The sequence below is a fragment of the Marmota monax genome, unplaced genomic scaffold, assembly GCF_021218885.2.
Source record: "Marmota monax isolate L192 unplaced genomic scaffold, Marmota_monax_Labrador192_F-V1.1 WCK01_AAM20220418_F8-fsc00207, whole genome shotgun sequence".
In the NCBI taxonomy this organism is placed as follows: Eukaryota; Metazoa; Chordata; class Mammalia; order Rodentia; family Sciuridae; genus Marmota; species Marmota monax.
This window is the reverse complement of record NW_026692713.1, coordinates 1,078,235-1,099,423: the sequence shown is the minus strand read 5'-3', so window position 1 is coordinate 1,099,423 and position 21,189 is coordinate 1,078,235. Positions and strand designations below refer to the sequence as shown.

At 36.2% G+C, this 21,189-nt stretch overlaps 1 protein-coding gene across 6 annotated transcripts in view; it reads right to left on the bottom strand.

The window, feature by feature from the left end:
- The window catches only part of Mapk8 (mitogen-activated protein kinase 8), a 118,017-nt gene that overhangs the window by 47,548 nt on the left and 49,280 nt on the right, over nt 1-21,189 (bottom strand). The window lies entirely within an intron of this gene.

Here is a 21,189-nt window from a genome sequence, read left to right as displayed (position 1 = left end):
AAGCAAGTGAAACTCAACAGTTTCATTTAAAGCACACTTAGGATCAAAAGAACATGGTTCAATGCAGCCATATAGCTCAGTCCAACAGACACTAAAAAATAACTTAGTCAACATGATGAGATTCAAAATTCAAGACAGCTCCAATCATCAGATAACCCTGACAGGAAGTCACTGAGGTGACTTTGAGTTTATCTATCTTCAGTTATCATGCCTCTGTGGTGACCAACTAACCCTGAATGTTAAACTTATGCATCAATTTACATCAAACAGATATCTGGATATTTGGTTAGCCATTATTCTCAAGTGTTTCTATAAATGTTTTTTTGGATGACTTAAACATTTTTTTTCTTTTTTTAAATATTTATTTGTTAGTTGTAGTTGAACACAATACTTTTATATCACTTATTTATTTTTATGTGGTGCTGAGGATCGAACTCAGGGTCTCGCACGTGAGAGGTGAGTATTCTACCACTGAGCCACAACCCCAGCCCCCAAAACATAATTCTTTTTTTTTGTTGTTGATGGACTGAAGCCAAGCAGCAAGTTATCTATATGTGGTTAGAGGCCTCACCCAATTGGTTGAAGGTCTGAAAAAAAACAAAAATGCTAATCCTCCAGGAAGAAAGAGGAAACTCCTCCTTGCCAGACCAGAGCTTGGAAACTGGTTTTCCTTCCTTTTAGACTCAGACTGAATCACTGGCTTTTTCTGGGTCTCACGCCTACTGGTCTTTGGACTGTAACTACACCATTAAAGTCTTCAGGTTCTCAGACCTTTGGACTCAGACTGAAACTATATCATCAGGTTCTCCTGGATCTCCAGCTTGCCAAGTGCAGATATGGGAACTTGTCAGCCTCTATAGTGGTGTCGGCCAATTATTTTAAGTCTTTTCAGGGCTCCTCACTTCTAGAGCTACATGACTAGTGCCACAGTTTGGCTGGGCAAAATAACCCGGAGGTGACAAGCAACTTGAAGGTTGAAGCGGGAACTGCTTTATTGCGAGGGAACTCAGTGGGAACTGAGCGGGAACTCAAGGTAGCGGGCACCCAAGATAGCAGGAGCCACTTTATTGCAGGACAGCAGAGGTATATATACCTAACTGATTACACACAGCTTGATTCAATTAACATCATTTAGATACAGCAGTCAGCCAATAAGGAATCCTCACCATCTTAATGGCTCGCTGGCGTTGCTTCACAGACCTGGCAAACTGCCAGGCGCCATCTTGACTTGATTTGCGGTCCCCAACAGACTAGCTTATCTAAAATGGTACCCTTTAATTACACTCTTTCTCCTTACCCTACTCCCATTTTATTTCATGGCACTTATCACTACTTATATTTAATTATATACTTGTTTGCCACACTGAAACATTAAGTTCCATGAAAAATAAACTTCATTCTATTTAAGAATAAATCACCAGAGTTAAACAGTACCTGGCAAATAGTGGCCATTCAAATAGGTGTCTGAATGAATGAACAAATGAACAAATTGTAACTTGAAGTTTCCACTGTGAAGAGTCTGTCATTCTCCTCTCAAGGAGTAACTTACAGGATAGATTCTTATGCTTAATCTCTACTACTGATGTTGATGCAGTTTCCATACCAGGTATTTCATATGTTGTGGCTTTGGGCCAGAGGCCTGCCCTAGTCTAACAAATTATGGCAATAACTACATGCTACCAAACACTCTGTGCTAAGAAACGGCTATGACTGCTTCCTCAGCAGGTGGATAACAATCTTTAAAAGCATAGCCCTGCATATAGTGGTGCTATGGTTTAGATATGAGTTATCCCCCAAGAGCTCATATATGAGAAAATGCAAGAATTTTCAGAGGTAAAATGATTGGATTACAAGAGCTATAACCTAATCAGTGGATTGGTACCCTAATATGGATTAACTGGGCAGTAGATAGTGTGTAGTTGGGGGAAGTGTGCCTTTGGGGGTTATATTTTGTCCCTGGTGAGAGGAACTCTCTCTGCTTCCTGGTCTCCATGCATTGATCTGCTTTCCTGTCATACCCTTCCATCATACCTTGGGCCAGAACTATGGAGTCAGCTGACAATGGACTGAACCTCTAAAACTGAGCAAAAATAAACTTTTCCTCCTCTAAATTTGTTCTTGTCAGGCATTTTGGCGACAGCAATAAAAAGTTGACTAAAGAAGGGGACACTATGAAATTAGGTCTAACTGATGTAGTTTAACTAGTCTTAAAACATACTAAGTTTCTTGGCCTCATACCTAAACCAAGACATGGTTTCAGTGAAAGTGTAATAAGCTTATATTCAACATTATTCCTATGCTTACCTCAATAAGGCCTCCAGATCAGATCTCAGCTACTACTTGATAAATGCATCTTTTTCAGTTCTCTGTATTTTTCAATTATATTTAAAATATGGGATATATTTATTCTAGGGAATTTTCTTCTTCCTCCTTTCCAAAATGTAAGGTATGGCTGAGTAGCCATTTTTGTCTCTTACAAGATATGTTTTTCTTCTTTCCCTAGAAGGCTGACTACTAGATAGTGTAAAAATAGTGCCCAATCTTGGGCTTTATGGCTCATTCTCTATAGCAAGGTGGACAACCATAAAACAGCCAGCCCAGGTTCTAAACATACTGGAGGGAGGGCTCAGAGTGATTCTACTTCAGAATGCTTCAGTTATTGCTGTCACTGAGATAGTAGAATCTTACTTCCATCCTCTAAGAACTAAGAAACCAAAATCCCAAAATAAGAAAATCAAAATTTTATTCCTATTTTTGCCAAGGGCATATTATTAAAAGAAAGTGATTTTATTATCTCATAGATGAGTTATCCAAGCAACCTAAGACAATCATAAGAGTGTGAGTTATTTTCTTAAAACCAAGGAGAATGTGTGAGAACAGCAAAGAGCTCTAGAAAGAGCTCTAGAAAGGGGAATGTGTGAGAATAGCAAAGAGCTCTAGAAATAGAACTGGTAAGTTCCCAGTTATATTCCTCCCATTTTTACTCTCTAATGGGGTCTTCACATTGCCAACTGCAACCACAAACCTAAAGGGGAAGACTACTTCCTTTCTTCCCACTCTAGTTCAAAGAAGTCAATGCCAAATCTCCTCCTTAAAAGTGATAAAATATCCAAGCAAAATAAAAGGAACATAATGAAAATTACAATAAAGAAAGTTGCATCACAAATCTATTTCATAGTTAACCTTAAAGTTTAATCATCTCACTTCACCTATCTTACAGAAAGGTGAGGCTCAGTGAACTCTTGTAATTCTCATACAAATAAACTATTAATAAGTATTAAGATTTTTGAAGCTTATTATTAAAACAAAATGATGTTAAACTAAGGCAAAAAGAAACATTTTAGAATTCTCTACTTATCTATCATCTTTAAAAGCTGAATCAATGTACAATGTACCTGTACATTTTCCTTTTGCCTTTTAGTCTATCTTGATGATTCTCTAAAATGCATGAAAATTAATGCTCAGGAGTGTGCATATACACAAAAGATTTTACACTGATTTTCACGATTTTACATGCGATTTTCAAGAGTGATTCTGACTGTGGCCTTACACACTATCTCTAGATTTTAACCCCAGTGTACACAAGATTCCAGCTTTCCAAATAATCTACAAAAACTGGCATAGCCAAATTACCCCTGAAAATTCCTCAAATCACAACATACAGAAACAATGAGCTAGAAGCAATCTAAATAGGAGAAGATCATGTAGGACTAAGAGAGAGTAACAGATTCCCATCTGCAAGGGCTTAAAGCTACCTGGGATAGAGAGAATTATCTGAATTATCAAGCTGTCCTTTTATTTGTCTGCAAGATACATACAGCTGAATACTCAGAAGTTAAATTCATGTAAGACAAGGTGTTATTACCATAAACATTAAAATAATATAATTTCAGGAAGAGGTTAGAACTTTTAGAATGAGCTCTTTTCAAACAATGCCTCTTCTGCCTTCTCATTTTCCTTTTTCCACACTGCTCTCTACTTTCTCTACTTATCTACTCCCATAAATCCTTTAAGAGAACAAGGGCAAATCTTTCAAGAATGAATGTTTCTTGTGTTGTTTTCAAGTGCAGAAGAAATTATCACAGCCAAGAGACAATCTTGGTGCTCTGGCCATCACAGGTTCTTTCCACTAGGCACAACGATCATATTGAGTCTGCCTGGCTATACATATCTTGCAGACAAATTAAATTGGGTTTTGTAAAATCTGTTCATAAAATAGACAAAATTCTGGGGCTGGGGTTGTGGCTCAGTGGTAGAGTGCTTGCCTAGCATGCCATAAAGCACTGGGTTTGATCCTCAACATCCCATAAAAATAAAATAAAATAAATTAAAATAAAAGTATTGTGTCCACCTACAAACTAAAATATATATTTTTAAAATAGATAAAATTCTAATTACATTTACTGGAGTAGGTTGATTACATTCTACCCATAAATTATGTTTAGATAGGTGTCCCTTCACAACTCCTTTGAGGAGGATGCCTTTATATGGTGGAGGCCACATGAAATCACTAAGCTTCAGAACTAATTTTTAAGACTTTATTCAGACATTCATGTTATTTACTAAAGATCTCGGGACTCTGTAGCTGTGTTCTCAGTGGAAAAGTATGGATATGTTTTAAACAACAATAATGAACTTTTACCAGTATAATAATTATATAGCCTGGCTGAACTCTCCTAAGGACAGGATATTTACTGGCTTAAGAATCCTGTCACCAGACCAGCTGGAATAATGACATCCAAGATGACCAACCCGAACAACTTCTAGTAGACCCCAAACCCCATTTTGATTTTATCTGCATGTTAAATGACAACCCTCATACCAGCACCATGACAGCTGACAACTGCCATGACATGGAACTGTAAGAACCATAAAAAGAGCAAAAAGAGGTAGTGGCTGAATTATTAGAAAATCTTTGCCCATCCCCAGAAAACACATGAATATTCCTCCCTTTGGTTGGCCTATCTCTCATCTTTATTTATTTTATCCTTTATCTATGACTCCCAATGCCTTACAGGTTGAAAAGTTGATTTGCACTCAGTTTTGGTTTCATAGTGGGAAAAAAGATCCTACTTTAGAGGAATCTCTCCCTATTTAATGAGGAAACCAAATTGTTGGTAAGAACAGAACACAATGTGGGAGTGATATTACCATAACACTTCAGTTAGCTGGTATTCAAGATTCTAAAATTGCTTTGTACTCAAAATGCAAAAATCTCAAAATATTAGGCAATTGGATCCAGGCTGCTCAACTCAATCTAGATTACTGTTATTTGTTTAAAAAGCAGTGCTAATTTTCTCAATAACATTCAATTGAATAAAAATATGTAAACTAATATCTAAGAATACTTTATTTCACAAGGTACTCAAAAAGATTTTAATTTTAAATTCACAAAAAATTCACACTTATAATTTCATTAAAATTGTATGAGTTTTTACACAGGACAGAATGCCTAGCTTTAAAGGCACTTTTGTACAATGGAACAACTGGGGTTAAACCTTCACATATCCAAAAAATTGGTCACACAAAATACCTCATTCCTGGAAATAGATTCTTATGCCTAACATTTTCCAATAATATCTTTTGCTAATAGGATTCTCAAGGCTCATAAGAAAAAAATTTTTTCATTACAATTCTTATTAGACAAATACAGCACAATTTTTCATATCTCTGGTTGTATATAAAGTACGTTCACACCAATTAGTGTCTTCATACATGTACTTTGGATAATGATATCCATCACATTCCACCATCATTGCTAACCCCCTGCCCCCTCTCTTCCCCTCCCACCCTTCTGCCCTATCTAGAGTTTGTATATTCCTCCCATGCTCCCCCTCCCTACTCCACTATGAATCAGCCTCCTTATATCAGAGAAAACATTTGGCATTTGGGGGAAGATTGGCTAACTTAACTTAGCCTTATCTTCTCCAACGCCATCCATTTACCTGCAAATGCCATGATTTTATTCTCTATTATTGCTGAGTAAAATTCCATTGTGTATATATGCCACATTGTTTTTATCCATTCATCTACTGAAGGGCATCTAGGTTGGTTCCACAGTTTAGCTATTGTGAATTAAGCTGCTATAAACATTGATGTGGCTGTGTCCCTGTAGTATGCTGATTTTAAGTCTTTTGGGTACAGACCGAGGAGAGGGATAGCTGGGTCAAATGATGGTTCAATTTCCAGATTCCCAAGGAATCTCCAGACTGCTTTCCATATTGGGTGCACCAATTTGTAGTCCACTAGCAATGTATGAGTGTACCAGCAATGTATGAGTCCCCACATCCTCGCCAACACTTATTATTGTCTTCATAATACCTGCCATTCTGACTGGAGTAAGATGATATCTTAGAGTAGTTTTGACTTGCATTTCTCTTAATTGCAAAAATTCAACATTTTTTTCATATATTTGTTAATTGATCGTATATCCTCTTCTGAGAACTGTCTGTTCAGGTCCATTTATTGATTGGATTATTTGTTTTTTTGGTGCTTAGTTTTTTGAGTTCTTTATATATGCTAGAGATTGGTGCTCTTTCTGATGTGTGAGGGGTAAAAATTTGCTCCCAAGATGTAGGCTATCTATTCACCTCACAGATTGTTTCTTTTTCTGAGAAGAAACTGGATGTGGCAGAACCAGAAGTCCCAACCAATCATGGGTTGGTTCTTCTGTCAATCACTCATCCAGAGGGTAGATAGGAGATCCTAGCCATCAGTTAACTCATTAGCATGGTGCAATCTTGGTACAGTCTTTTAAATATGCAACTTGCCAGTATTTTATTATGAATTTTTGTATCTATGTTCACCAGGGATTTTAGTTTGAGTTTTTTTTCTCTTGATGTGACTTTGTCTTGTTTTTTTATCAGGGTAATACTAGCCTCAATGAATCTGGAAGGGTTTCTTCTTTTTTTTTTTTGTTTCATGTAATAATTTGAGAAGGATTGGTATTATTTCTTATTTGAAGGTGTGGTACAACTAGGCTAAGAATCCCTCCAGTCCTGGGTATTCTTTGTTGGTAGACATTTGATGGCATTATCAATTACACTGATTTGTTTAATTTTTGTATGAAAGATATATCAAGTAATGAAAGATACTTGTTTAAGTCACCCAGTATTATGGTGTTGTAGTCTACTTGATTCTTGAAATTGAGAAGGGTTTGTCTGATGTATGTAGGTGCTCCATTGTTTGGGGCATAAATGAGTGTTATGTCTTGTTCATGCATAATTCCCTTAAGCAGCATAAAATATCCTTCTTTATCCATTCTGATTATCTTTGGCTTGAGTTCACTTTATCTGACAGGAGGATAAAAACCTCTGTTTGTTTACAAGATCTATGTGAATGACATGTTTTTTTTTTCCATCCTTCAGTCTGTGGATGGCTTTGCCTATGAGGTGAGTCTTAGAGACAGCATATTGTTGGGTTGTTTTTTTAATCTAATCTGCCAGTCTATGTCTTTTGATTGATGAGTTTAGGCCATTTACATTCAATGTTACTATTGAAAAATGATTTTAATTCCCTATCATTTTATTTCTGGTTTTAATTTGTAATAGTGTCTCCTTTGATTGACTGTTCTTCTAGTGTAGTTCTTCTCTTTGCTGGTTTTCAAACTTATCTTTCATTGCTTTATGAAATATTTTACTGAATATGTTTTGTAGTATAGGCTTTCTAGTTATGAATTCTTTTAACTGTTATCATGAAGGTTTTTATTTCATCATCAAATCTGAAGCTTAATTTTGCTGGGTATAATATTTTTAGTTGGCATCCATTTTCTTTTAAAGCTTGGTGTGTTATTCCAAGACCTCCTAGCTTTTAGGTTTGGGTTAAAAATCACTGAAATCCATATTGGTTTAACTCTAAATGTGGCTTGTCATTTTTCTCTAGCAGCCTATAATTCTATAATGTGCCTTGGTGTGGGTCTGTTGTAGTTTTATATATTTAAAGTCCTGTAAGCTTCCTGTATTTGATTTTCCATTCCATTCTTAAGGTTTGGTAAATTATCTGATATTATTTCATTGAAAATATTGTTCATTCCTTTGGTTTATAGTTCCAAGCCATCATCTAGCCCAATAAATCTTAAATTTGGTCTTTTCATGTTATCCCATATTTCTTGAAAGTTCTGTTCATCATCTCTTAACCATCCCCAGCCCTATTTTGAATTTTATTTAGAGACAGGGTCTGAGTTGCTTAAGATCTGAGTTGCTTAGTGCCTCACTTTCGCTGAGGCTGGCTGTGAACTCAGGATCCTCTACCCCAGCCTCCCAAGCTGCTGGGATTACATGAGTGTGCCATGGTGCCTGGCTCCACTGAATTTTTAATTTGGTTTATTGATTCCTTCATTTAGAGGATTTCCATTTGACTATATTTCCGAATCTCTTTATTGAAGTAACTTCTACCTCCTGTATTTTCTCTCTGATTTCACTCCTTACCTTGCAGAAATAAGATCTTTTACCTTGCAGAGATAAGGTCTTTTACCTTGCAGAGTAGTTTTAATTATGAACTTTCTAAATTTCCTCTCTAATATTTCTTCCACTATGGTGTCAGAAAATCTGTTGTTGAGGTATTTTGGTTTGTTTCCTTGCTTTTTTGTTTTGTTTGTGTGTTTGCCCATCTATCAGCATGAATCTGAGGCAGCAGTTTCTACCCTACGAACTTATAGTGTCCCTAAGGTTTCTAGTACTCACAGTTTAGAGGGAGACAAATAATAACAACAAATGCAAACAATATATAGCATTAAACTAAAAACTTAGTTCCTACTATGACATCTACAATGGTAACTGGTACAATTAACAATGGTATGATAAGTAACTGCCAACAGGAATAAACAGTAACTTTGCAGAAGGGTTTAAAATTTGAAAAGATGAAAAGAGAGAACGCAGAAGAGATGTAGGATATGATGATTATGAGGGAAGAAGAGAAAAAATAGAAGTAAAAAGTTAAAGGAAGAGTGAAAGGGAGAATAATAAAGTTTGTTAGTAGAAGAAATGAGAGAAATAGAATCAAGAGAAACAGCTAGGTAAGAGAAAAAAAAACAGAACAAAATTGAAATATGCTTATCAAATATCCTAGCCCTCAAAAGACTGAGTCATGAAAAATAACTGCCTTTAGAACAATGTTAGAAATGAGAAAAAAGACACAAATATATATGAAGTGTCCATGATCCATTCAGCTCACAATTAAACAAAAATAAAGTTCTCGGTGAAAAGTTAAGGAATTTTTTTCTGTTGCAGTGGTCAAAAGTTGTCAGTGAGAATAAATGTTCATTGTCTATTTCCAAATGTCTTTGTTTCTTCTTGAGAAGAGGAGTATTGGCTGCTAGCTATCAAATCTTTCCTTTTTTTGAGTTGCTTGTCAAGTTGCCAGTTGGCGTTCAGAAATTCTCAGCTTCCCTTCTTGGAGTGGGCTAGAGTGTGATGTCTGCTCCACCCTCACAGTGGGGTTGCTGTAGTGTTCTTTGAGAGCAGCTCTCACAGGAAGAACTTATGAAGGGGGAGGGGTTAGTCTGAGGTAGACTCCAGGTTCTTCCTTAAATGGGTATTAGTCTGAAGATTTTAAATCAGTGCACCTCCAAGGCCCAGCAGCTGCCAGTCCTTGCTGGGAGACTACACCCCGGGAAGATTACACTCATGCAGAAGAGGAGTCCTTTTCTACCGTTGTCACCCACAGACCCCATCTTTTCTGGACTCTGGGGGATCAGTCCCCAAACTCAGTCACTTTCACCCCTTCCCTTTCTAATTTCTGGCCAGGCCTGGCCCTCCCAGGCAAACTTGTGAGCCTTCGGACACAAGGGTGAGGGAGGAGCTGGGTCTGTAAAATCCTCTCCTTGTCTTTCTCCTGGCCTCTTAGGCATGTTCAATAACATGGGACGTGGGATGCAGCTCAGGTTTGCCAGGACTGGGCAACCATAGTCACTGGCCCCTGCCCAGCAGACACCGTAGAGAGACTTGGCTTCTTTCCCACAAAAGAGCACACCTTCTAGGTCTGGCAGTGTCTTTTATCTCTGATCTTTCCATATGAAGACATGGCACAGGCCTCCTAAAAATGCAGGTTTCCTTTATTCTGATATCCCTCCACTTTGCCAGTGAAGGGATTCCTTCTTATTTCATTATATAATCTCCTGAGTACTCAATCTGCTTTGAATGAGTATTAATTCCCAGTAAAGTCCCCACCCCTCCCCCCTTTTAAACCCACCTCACTGAGAAGCTGCCTACCCTCTTTCTTGGTTTCATGCCATGGAGCAGCCTGGAAAAGTGACCTCTTCTATTCTGCCATCTTTCAAACCTCAACTGTTTCTTGCTCATCTCAGTATAAATGTTCCATGGGTAATAAAACTTGAAATAATGAAAATCCAAGTTTTCCTTCTTCCAAAACTAACTTGCTCTCCTCCCTTCTATATCTTTTAATGGCCACATCATTATTCTAGTAATGCAGGTCAGAAATCCCCAAAAAGCTATTGGTTTATTCTCCTTTAGTATTACATCCACTTTAGGACGAGCCACCACTGAGTAATTCTCAATATGCTCATAAAGACCACAGGCCTTTAATGACTCATTTTCCTATTAGTCATCTCCCCTTTTCTAAATTCTCACTTCCTCAGTTTCTATTTCATTGTCTATTAATTAGACTGCCATCACTATGTCAATATCCTTGCTCTTCCCTGAAACACCAACCTGAATTGCACAGAATGGACTAAACAAGGTGTCTCTTCCTTTTGAGACTATAACAAGGCTGTTGAACAAAACAAATACTGGTGTTGCTTTTTAAATTTATGGCTTCCAGGGGTTGGGGATGTGGCTCAAGCGGTTGCGCGCTCACATAGCATGTGTGCGGCCCTGGTTCGGTCCTCAGCACCACATACAAAGATGTTGTGTCTGCCGAAAACTAAAAAAATAAATAAAAAATTCTCTCTCTCTCTCTTAAAAAAAAAAAAAAAATTACGGCTTCCAATCAAAGCCAGGCAAAGCATCTTAAACTTCCTACTCAGCTATCTTCTCTAATTTCTACAATATCTATTTCCAATTGACCCCTTGGTTCTTAAATCTTCAACCCTACCTTACTGAGAATTCTGGAGAAGATAAGTCAGGAAATACCTCAGTGTTTTAGTCAGTTTTTTGCTGCTGTGACTAAAGGATCTGACCAGAACAACTACTGAGGAAGAAACGTTTATTTGAGGGCTCAAGATTTCAGAGGTCTTAGTCCACAGAAGGCCAGCTCAATTCCTCAGGACTGGAGGTGAGGCTGAACATCATGGCGGCAAAGTGTGGCTTAGGGAAGCAGCTCACATTATGGTCATCAGGAAGCAGAGAGAGACTCCATTAGCCAGATACAAATATATACCCAAAGCCATGACCTGATTCCCACCTCCCCCAGCCACACCCTATCACTTTAGTTACCACTCAGTTAATCCCAATCAGGGGATTAAATCACTGATTGGGTTAAGACTCTTAAAACGCAATCATTTCTCCTCTGAACCTTCTTGCATTGTCTCACACATGAGCTCTGGGGGAACACCACACATCCAAATCATTATACTGAGCTTCCATTCAGTAATCCAGTTTCTACAAACTAATTTTTGCTTTATTGTTCACCATTACAATATAACAGGGCTTGCTAAACTTATTATCACTCTTTCTTCTGCTATTTTAAAAACTGCACACTTAAAAATCTTACTTGGCTATCATCACAATCTCTAGCCCCTGGCTCTTTTCTACTTCCCCTAAAACAAGAATGCTTAAGCACTGTTAATATCTGCTAACTTGAATCTCTTCAACTTCCAGAATCCTCAATCCTATTTTCATGAATCTCATTCACCACAGTCATCAAGAACTTTACTTTGTCTTTTTATGTTCAGCAACAACTGATACTGTTCATCACATTCTCCTACCTGAAACACTCTTTCCTTGTATCCTTAAAAATGGTGCATACTGTTTTTCCCATCCCTTTGGTGCCTGCCCTTTGTAGGCAGGCTCCTTTCTCATCAGCCCTGAAATATGATTCTCTTCAGAACTGTCTTGGCCCTCTTCTTGTTATATATTCCCAGGGAAATGCATTCTGCATGGCTTCAGTTATCACTAAAGAACTTTAAACATTTGTCTACTACTGAGCTTTTATGTCTACCCTAGATATATATAATCAAGGTTTACTATACGTCTCCATTTAGATGTCTAAAAGCTACCTCAAACTACATATGCAAAAGTAATTCCTTCATCTCTCTCAAGTCCCACCAAATCTTCTTCTGTATTCTTCCATCTCAGGAATTGCTATCATCATCCAATTAGTTACTCAAGTCAGAAACACTGACATTCTTTCACATTCAACCTGCCATGCCATTCTAGAGATTCAACCCTTCTCTATCACAAATCTGTTATCTTTTTATTCTCCACTCTGAGGCCAAGATTATCATCTTGATTATTATATTCTACTAAAGGGGCCCCCTCTAATCCCTCTGATTTCAATTTATTTTCCAGTCAGAATAATCTTCCACAGTTCATTCTTTCTGAGAAATCTGCCAGCCTACAATTCCTTGCACTCCCTTAACTACTAAGAGGCGTAGGTTTTGAAGCAGTTATGTTTGTGCTATATGGCCCCAACCCTCTAGGCATGGCTAATTAGACCAAGGGTAGATCAATCAGGTTCTCTCTGAGTGGTTTGGATGTAGAAGGGAAACTCAAAAGGATGTGGGTTAACTTTGTAATTGAAGAAGCAGAGAAGCCACTGTACACAGAAAGAACAATGAAGCAGACACAACAAAGCAAAGACAAGAAGCCATATGCTGGTGGAGAATGTGGGCGTACCTGGTATTAGCTGAAAAACATGCCTGGTTCCTAACTTTTGTCAGATCTAAGCTATATTTCCTACCCTTGTATATGCTGAACTTTTCTGGATCATGTTCTGTCTTCTGATTTTACTTATAACCAACACCATCTTAACTAAAGTAATCCTTCTAATATGCAAATTAATTTCTAAGTTTCTTTTGCTTAAATCATACCATGGTTCCTTCTGCTCAAGCCCTCATTAGGGATTCCAAAAACCTGATTGATTTGGCCCTGGCTTCTTCTCTTACTAGAACCTCCTCCCTCTCCAATTCTAGGATGTAACCACAAAGGACTGTTTTAAATACATGTCACTATCTCTCACCTCCAAGCCGATATAGATTGTTTTAGTTTTATCTCATTTTCTTTTATCTGCAACATACTTCTCCCCACTTACTTTCCCTGGTCAAGACCTACTCATCTGTGAAGTTTCAAGTTCAGTAGTTAGTGCAATCATTTTCTGGGCACTCTTGGCTTTCCTCCATGGAATCATACGCACTACCCAGAAATGAAAATGCCCAAGTTCCCCATTAGAGTAAAACCTCTGCAAGGACAAAGCGTAAGTGTTTTCTTCACATTTGTGTTCTTCACACTGTGTTAATTTTTAACAAATTAATCAACTGTCAAATCATGTCGCTTTTACTCTTAATGTCTTGGCAAACTGCTTCAAGCTCATTTGTTCTCCAAACCATTTCAAAGATTTTTTTTCACTACTCTTCCTGCTTAGTTTACCCCCATCAAATTGAACCTCATTATATTTGCTGCAGCAAGTATGTACTGACTGCAAGAGATGTGTTCTCCTCTGCTCAATATATTTCTTGAACATATCAAACTTTTCTGCCTTTACACTTCTGTTGCCCTTCTTTGAAATGCCATCCTCCATCATCTCCATGATGATGATTACCTAAGGCCAGAAAATGGTACTTTTCATTGAATTTTTCTATGCTTCTCATGACACTTAGTATCTTTCATATTATACTAAAAGTAACCTATATATCTAGGTAAAATTTTTTTGTCAGCCAAGAAGTGTTAAGTTTCCAATTTACAAAAGATAAGACATGTAAAGTAATTCAACATAAGTGAAGCAAATAAATTAATGATCACAAATATATTTTTGTAATAATTGTGGGTACTTAATAAAATTCTACCATGTAGACTTCATATTAGAATGCTTAGACTACCAAGAATTGATGCTGTATTCTGGTTAATGATGGTCTTTAAAAACAACTGACTTGAAATTTATTTTCATTTAACTAAAATGGTCTAATTTTAGTATTGCAATCAATATTCAATTTTCCTTTGTTAGTTTGGTTCTTGGTCCAACATCTTCTAATTCTTCAGTTAAATTTTCAATGTGTGTATATATATATATATAAAATACATATAATATTTGGTGATAATGTAACAGAGAGAATTCAAGAAAGCATGAATTTTTGTGGTGTTGTTTGTTTTTAAGCCTGCTACTAAAATGCAATAAAGCACTTCAAATATCCAAACAGCTTCACAATAGTCTATAGATAATATTCAGAGTAAAAATTTACTTTCCAATTCTATACGATAGTTTTTTTCCAAACTATGAGTCCCAATCCATTGATGGTTCATGAAATCTATTTGGTGAATTAGATTTTTTTAAATAGAAAAGGAATAATCAGATACAGATCACGTGGTAATGATAAATATTGTGAAATTTATGCTTCTATACACAAGAATGTGTTCTGGATCACAATGAAAGTTTTTTCCCTAGGAAGCATAGTCAAAAACGTCAAAATAGCAAACCAATGATATTTAGACAATATGTGTGTATACGTATGTAAATAACATATTTTCTAAAAATGTGCCTCATTTCCAACTAACAAAAAAAATTGCAGCAGATTAAATATTTAAATTCATCTAGAGTTCTCTTCTTATTACAAAGGACACTCATGTCACTTCAAATCCAAAAAGAAAAAAAAAAAAAGCTATATAAGTTGAATTCTAAAAGAATTTCCTTTCATCTTCCTTTGTGGACTTTAATTCAGCAAAGACATTCTGAAGTCTACAAAGTATAACATGCTACCTATTAAATGATTACGTATTGTTACTTCTCATGATTAAATCAGGAAGTGACTGAACAACACAGTATGCAGTTAAGGTTTAAATGAAGTTGACTCAGCAAAGATAATTGTACTCTAATTGTCATGCCACAATTTTAACTCATTACATATGAAAGTCACCTCATTGTACTTAATATATCACTCAGGTTATAATAAAAAATGATAAGGAATTCTATTACTTTTTAAAAACACCCTTTTCACAGTTTCTTTATAGACATATGAATAATCTTGCATTTCCCTCAAAAGGTAGAATTAGAATCTCCTTGGTTATTAAGAATTGCCAAGGCTTTGGAATTCCCACAAGTAACACTGTATAAATATGGTAATAAAATTATCAACACAGGATGATACATAAAAAGGAATAAAAATGTCAGTATTATCTAGTCAATGTATAGGATACTTTGTAAAGTGGCTTAACTGGTACAAATTTACTCAGAATCATGAGAAGATGACATTATTTTAAATCTGATGACACAAAATGACATCAAGGTTTAGTCAGAAGTTCTGATGATTTCTGTTTTAACTGTGACAGTACAACCTCAACTTTGAAGATGATGAAGAACATGTACCTAATAACTATTTTCTGATACACTGAAAAAGGACAAAGACTGCACAGCCGAAAAAATAATAGCACAGACATAGAAAAATTACTTACCTTTTAAATACCATTTTATAAATTGTTTTGATTCCTTAAGAAAACTGGAAGACAACCATATTTCTTGTTTTATAGCTTAGCAATAAACAGACCCTTATACAATAAAGAGAAATCAAGGGAGTTTAATGAAGAAAAATACAATGCTATATAGTTATAATACAATTAAAAACTTGTGTAACTTTTAAATTACTTGCCATCTTCCTTTAAATCATCTATATTTTCAAAGTGATTGAAATAATTCATAATTATTACCACAGTTACTAAAACATAGGTTAATATACCTAAACATATATTAACATATCTATTATTACCTAAAAATAACATTAGGTTACAGTTTTTCTGGGTAAATCAATTTTTACAGAGTTTGCTATTATTCTCAGGCTGTCAAAGAGATGGTATGTATAGTTGCTCTAGTTTGGCAAGAATACTTCTTTAACTTATCCCTTTAAAAAAAAATTGTCAAAGGGAATAAGTCCTTTGGAATTTTCTGCCTTTAGGAAATGTAAATATTCAACCAGTTGACATAAGAATTAAAAATGATTCTGCCTTTTGTGGAAATAACTGTCTTCTCTTGGTCAAAACAACAATAACAAAAACCAACCCTTTATAACCCAAAGTGGTCCAGGTTCCCTTTTTGGAGACACAAGCATCATTTTCCCAAGAGACTACAAAGACACCTGGAAAGGATTAGGATTTTAAAGTAGTTCTGATATGGGGATGCAAACGCATTGCCTTCCCATTTACTAGTCAGTTGATCCTCAGCAACTTATTTAACCCATTTGATTGCTCAAGTTTCTTCATACATAAAATGGCAATATTTCACTTGTCTCCCTGGTTAATGGGAGAATCAAAACAAACAATGTATATTAAGCAAGAAACTGGCAAATGATAAGCACTTAACCAATCCTAGCTTCCCTTCCTTTTTACTTTGTACCTCGAAACAACCAGCCGTAAGTATAAAATATTTCTAAGGAATACAATTTAAGGCTGGGCGCAGTGGTGCATGCCTGTAATCCCAGAGGCCTGGGAGGCTGGGACAGGAGAATCACAAGTTCAAAGCCAGCCTCAGCAAAAGTGAGGTGCTAAGCAACCCAGTGAGACCCTGTCTCTAAATAAAATACAAAACAGGGCTGGGGATGTGGCTCAGTGGTTGAGTGCCCCTAAGTTCAATCCCCATTACTCCCCCAAACAAAGAATATAGTTTAAAAGTTTTTATCAACAGGGACAATGTCAACACTCCTCAAGGATGGTTACAAGCACAACCTGCATTAGTCATTTCATCCTACTCAATACTACGGCCTCAAACACAAGGAAAAAATTAATGCAGTGGGGTTTCTACTCTAAACATGTCTTGTTTGTTCATTCAGGTATTTCCTCCCACTGCCTAGTTCAGTGCCAAGTATATAAACACAATAAATACTATTGCTGAACAAAAGGAAACAGTCCATGGTGCCTCAAAACTCCTAGAATAATATCATATCCTAGAACATGGCTCAAAATGACTGAGTAAGAAAAGCATGAGTTATTAATTGTATGCTTACTATGAGGGACTCTATTACTGGCAGCTGAATTTAAGTCCAAAACAGTCTTTGAAAGGAAATCTTTTAAGAATTCTGGGTTGGGGATGTAGCTCAGTGGCAGAGTGCTTACCTAGCAGTGCCAAGCCCTGAGTTCAATCCCTAGTACCCTAAAACAACAATAACAACAACAAAAAACAACCACTTCACAGTATGCTAATTACTGTCTTAACTTTTGATATGAAGAACATTTCACCTGCTTTTCAGAAGTTTATAAATGGTCAGAAAATGTGAGAAAATTTTCCACAGCATATATGTAAAGCACTGGAATAATGGTTCACAGAAGGGCTCATCAGACAATTTAAAAGGAATCAACGCTCAGCAGAAACCACAGGTGAAACAGGCAAATGTCAATCTGAGTTGCTAAAGTGGTGCACTTGAGCCATCTAGTGGGTATGAGAAGTGAATGAGTTTAAATTCTTTTAAGAAAAATATCCTTATTGTCCCAATTTCCTCTGTGAAAACAATAATAAGAAATATGTTTTTGGGAATAGGAATTATAATCCATAAAAGGCAGTAAAGAACTAAGAGGGTGTTGTTGAGAGATGAGGATAAAATGATGACAAATTTGAGAATTCAGATTTTATGGATAACTGATTCCGACTTATATTTTTCTTAAAACAATGCAACCACTAGACTACATTTAAGTTTGTAAAAGACATTATAGGAAATAAGATTCCCCACCAACAAAAAGGTCTGAAGAAGGCTGCAGAATGTAAAACAAAACAAGAAGTCAGTTGCTAGTGGGAGAAAAGGGAAATGGGACTAGCAGAGTGAGTTTACAGAGGGGCTACATGTTTGGGGACTCACAGCCAGTACAGTAAGGGTTGTGGAAACCCCAGATTACCTAGAACCTTGCTCCCTGTAGGGATGATGGCAAACTGAAGAAGCTAGAGGTCCTGAGGAAATACAGAAGACTTAAATTCAACTCTTAAATCCTCTAAAAAGGATTAAAATTCTACAAAGTACTCAAATAAACCTTGTTGCTTTTAAAAGTGAGAAAGTGAAGTTTGAAAATTTTACAAGCCACAAATTACTTAAATAGTGTGATAAAATTAATTCACTCAAATTCTGGAGCACATTTTTCTCATTCATAAAACTATGGTCTTGGAATGTAAAGTTATGAGTGAAATCTCTAAAACTTATAGGTTTTAGATGCCCCCCACAAAGCCAGAGGAGTCAAAAAGAAAATGTGTGTTGTGTTCGATGTTTTCCATTAATTCATATATATAGTGTTGCAGCTCTAAAGCGGAAGTAAGATCCTAACCCCAAAGAACACAAAAAGTAGGCAATTTATTTTAAGGCATGGAAAAAACAAAGCTTAGCAAAATGCTCAAAATATGCAATTCTCAAAATTCTATGAGGCTAAGAATTTAGTCTGAAAAACATAACTTTGGCTTATTATCATTCTTTGTGAGATTCAATATGTAGAAGAGTAAGAGGGGAGAGGAGAAGGGGATGAAGGTATAAAAAGTAGAAGGTATAGAGGCAAAACCAGCAATTATAAAAAAAGTTACCAATCTATTTTGCTGGGCAAACAAGGTTTCACAAAAAATTCTGCTGGAAATAAGGTTAGAATGGTAGGATAAATTTATTTTTGTACCAGACTGGAGAACCATCTGAGGAATACAAAAGGCAAGTGAAACTGGCCAGGTCAATGGAAATGAAGAAAGACTTGAGAAGTATTGAAAACAATCAATAAGAGTTGCTAAACCAACTGAATACTAGCAATAAAAAAGAAGCTAAAATTAAAGAAATTATGTATATGCCAGGAAGACTAGTGATATTATTAACTCAAGGAGAAAACATACTTACCATGTCATGTACATTATCGTTTTACATATGAATTGGTAAGATGAAAGATGCAGGCTAAGGAGAGGGTACCTTAGGGATGACCTACATTTAAGCTTGCTTTTATTTTCAAAGGGAAAAGAAGGAATAAAGAAATGAGGGAGGGAGGAAGAAATGCATAGCAACAGCCATTAGGGAAAGAAGGAAAATTTGGAAAAGTATATTATAAGAGTATGAAGTTTGTAGTGCATAGCGATAAAAACCATACTGGCTTGAAAGCCAAAAGGGTGATAAAAGTGTTAATATTTATAACACATTTTCTTTTTTAAAAGTAGAAGCAATCTTCTATATGCAATGGAAAAAGCATTTAAGAATTCATGTTCAGCAGCTTCTGTTTTACACTGGAAAAGGGCAGAAGGTCCTGTGGATAAGAGACTGGGGAGTAGAGAATGAAGAGCCTGGGAACATGAGGGAAATGAAAATATGATAAAATAAAGTTCAATGGTGATCATAAATCAAATACCAAGCAACACAGGAAAAACAGAAAGATTAAAATAGTGGTTTCCAACATGTTAATTTTGAGATTCTAGCAATGATCAGATGGTGGCTTCCAACAGTTTTGTAAATACTGAAGAAGAAAAAAAAAAAGTCCAGATTCCTTGATAGAAATCACGTATAAAAGGAGTTAGCTGACATCATTTCCAAAGTGATCAATTCAGGCCTTTCCTTTTGATCTCATTTTGGTTATTTTATCTTTTTTTTTTAAGCAATCACTTTATCAAAATTATAGATTATCTGGTGTAGAAATGTACAGAGAATTCATCTTGTGAAATTTATCATGTAATATTAAGTATAGACATACACTTTGAAAAAGAATGAACATCAGTGCAATCATTACTAATTGAGAGTGCCTTAAAATTCCTCCTTGTTTTAGTCAGCTTTGTGTTGCTGTGAACAACATACTCAACAAGTACAAATTAGAGGGGAAAAGTCTGTTTTGGCTCACAGTTTCAGAGGTTCAGTCCATGGTTGGCCAACTCCATAGGTCTGGGCCCCAAATGAGGCAGAACATAATAGTGTAAGTACAGGGCAGAGGAAAGCATCTCAGGACATGATATCCAGGAAGCAGGAAGAGCTCTATCCACCAGGGACAAAATATAAACCACAAAGGCATGCTCCCAGTAATCTATTCCTCCAGCTATATCCTACCTACTTATAGTTACCACCCAGTTAATCCATTCAAGTGGATTAATTCACTGATTAGGGTACAGCTCTCATAATTTAATCATTTTACCTCTGAACATTCTCACATTGCCTCACACATGAGCTTTTGGGGGATAACACATTTCGAAACATAACATAAGATAACATCCCCAAACATCATCTCATATCACACATGCAAGGTAGCTTCATTAACCAAACATTTTTGAAAACCACTGCCTTTCTTTTCTTTATAGCTTCACAACCTAGGTAATGATTCCAGTGATATTTTTTGGTCTTGCCTCTTACTGAACTTCATACAAAAAAAAAAACAAAAAAAAAAACCACACAGCACACAAATCCTTCCAATGGTTTGCTTCTTTCATTTGATTTTTATGATTGCATGTGCATTTGTCTGTGACTGTAGTTCATGAATTATTCTTGTGGAATAGTATTCCTGTAAATGATTATACCAGTTTCTTTTTAATATTTACTTGCAGTTGGACACAATACCTTTATTTTATTTATTTTTATGTGGTGCTAAGGATAGAACCCAGGTCCTTGAACGTACTAGGCGAGCATTCAACTGCTGAGCCACAACCTCAGCCCCTATACCACAGTTTTTTATAAATATAATATACTGTTGCAGGATTTAGGTTGTTTCCAATTTGGGGCTATGATGAAAAGTGCTACTCTGAACATCCTGGCAGACATATCCTATAGACATTTGCTTACACTTTAGGGTTTTTAACAATTTTCTAGAAAACTGAAGAGTTGACTTCTGGTTCCAGGATAAGCACACATTTCATTTTATTAGGTGATACAAAATTAGTTTCCAATGGTAACACCAACTCTTGGAACTGAGAGACTTTAAGAAGTAGTACAATAATATCTCTGTTTTAATTAGTACTTCCTCTAAATACTAATGAGCTTCTTGGGCCTTTTTCCTGTTTATTTCTCCACCTCTCAATCATCCCCCCCCCCCATCCTTCTTTGCAGAGGCTAGCTCTAAACTTGTGATCCTCCTGCACAGCCTCAGCAGCCACTGGGATTACAGGCAAGTT